The following is a 2,298-nucleotide window of genomic DNA, read 5'->3' as shown; positions in this document are numbered from 1 at the left end:
AGAAAACTTTATTTGAAATAAATTGTTTATTATGAACTAAAAGAACATTACTCATAAACAGATTTGGTTTAATTATAATGATTTTCTAATGATAAAAAGAGAAAATCATCGAAATATCAAAATTGAGTACTTTTGGTATTAAAATTGATCACAACTCAAGGATGAAAGGTGATGGAGAAAAGTTTTTTAGGAATAAATTGTTTATTATGAACTAAAAAAACATCATCCATAAACAAATTTAGTTTAGGTATAATGATTTTCTAGTTATAAAGAAAAAATCACCAAAATGTTAAAATTGAGTACTTTTGGTATTAAAATAGATCATAACTCAAAAATTAAAGGTGATAGAGAAAACTTTATTTGAAATAAATTGTTTATTATGAACTAAAAGGACATTACTCATAAACAGATTTGGTTTAATTGTAATGATTATCTAATGATAAAAAGAGAAAATCATCGAAATATCAAAATTGAGTACTTTTGGTATTAAAATTGATCACAACTAAAGGATGAAAGGTGATGGAGAAAAGTTTTTTAGGAATAAATTGTTTATTGTGAACTAAAAAAACATCATTCATAAACAAATTTAGTTTAGATATAATGATTTTTTAGTTATAAAGAGAAAATCACCAAAATGTTAAAATTGAGTACTTTTGGTATTAAAATAGAACATAACTCAAAAATTAAAGGTGATGGGGAAAAGTTTATTTGAAATAAATTGTTTATTATGAACTAAAAGGACAATACTCATAAACAGATTTGGTTTAATTATAATGATTATCTAATGATAAAAAGAGAAAATCATCGAAATATCAAAATTGAGTACTTTTGGTAATAAAATGGATCATAACTAAAGGATGAAAGGTGATGGAGAAAAGTTTTTTAGGAATAAATTGTTTATTATGAACTAAAAAAACATCATCCATAAACAAATTTAGTTTAGATATAATGATTTTCTAGTTATAAAGAAAAAATCACCAAAATGTTAAAATTGAGTACTTTTGGTATTAAAATAGATCATAACTCAAAAATTAAAGGTGAGAGAGAAAACTTTATTTGAAATAAATTGTTTATTATGAACTAAAAGAACATTACTCATAAACAGATTTGGTTTAATTATAATGATTTTCTAATGATAAAAAGAGAAAATCATCAAAATATGAAAATTGAGTACTTTTGATAATAAAATGGATCATAACTAAAGGATGAAAGGTGATGGAGAAAAGTTTTTTAGGAATAAATTGTTTATTATGAACTAAAAAAACATCATCCATAAACAAATTTAGTTTAGATATAATGATTTTCTAGTTATAAAGAAAAAATCACCAAAATGTTAAAATTGAGTACTTTTGGTATTAAAATAGATCATAACTCAAAAATTAAAGGTGAGAGAGAAAACTTTATTTGAAATAAATTGTTTATTATGAACTAAAAGAACATTACTCATAAACAGATTTGGTTTAATTATAATGATTTTCTAATGATAAAAAGAGAAAATCATCGAAATATGAAAATTGAGTACTTTTGATAATAAAATGGATCATAACTAAAGGATGAAAGGTGATGGAGAAAAGTTTTTTAGGAATAAGTTGTTTATTGTCAACGAAGAAAACATCATCCATAAACAAATTTAGTTTAGATGTAATGATTTTCAGGTGATAAAGAGAAAATCCCCAAAATGTCAAAATTGGGTACTTTTGGTGTTAAAATCGATCATAACTCAAGAATGAAAGGTGATGGAGAAAACCTTGTCATCAAATAACTTTATAACCGATTTGTCAAGTTTGACTGATAATTTCATAGTTCATGTCCTCTACATGTCCCTGTTCTGTGTCGGTACTTATGAATCATCCTGTATATTGAGCAGCAGCCTGATATAGGAAAATCCAACAGACTTCAGTTATCAGTAAACGTTCATAAATTTTGTTAAGTATGTTGTCGGTGGTTCAAGTCTGGTTTCTAATGATAAATTCATATGAAGATTTGAAACATTTTATTTATCGTTGCAATTAAGTAAATACAATTTTAAGTCCTGCTTTAGTGTTTTGACAAGTCGACAACATAGATTAGATATAACCAAAAATGATTACTAGATTATTCAAAATTTTTCTAAATTCTAGAATAATCTCGTAAAAATTTAGATCAAAAAATCTTTTTAGACTCCCAAAATTCAACCTGTTGTCGTTTAACCGTTTCCATCTTATTCTGGGAGCCCATTCGCTCGGTCATTCTAGATCCTGCAGACCCCATACAAAATGAGCGCATGCGTTTGAATCGCGGGGACCCGCAAACTGTTGC

Source organism: Onthophagus taurus, chromosome 3 (assembly GCF_036711975.1).
Source record: "Onthophagus taurus isolate NC chromosome 3, IU_Otau_3.0, whole genome shotgun sequence".
Lineage (NCBI taxonomy): Eukaryota > Metazoa > Arthropoda > Insecta > Coleoptera > Scarabaeidae > Onthophagus > Onthophagus taurus.
The sequence above is the reverse complement of the archived record's forward strand: the minus strand, read 5'-3'. Positions refer to the sequence as shown.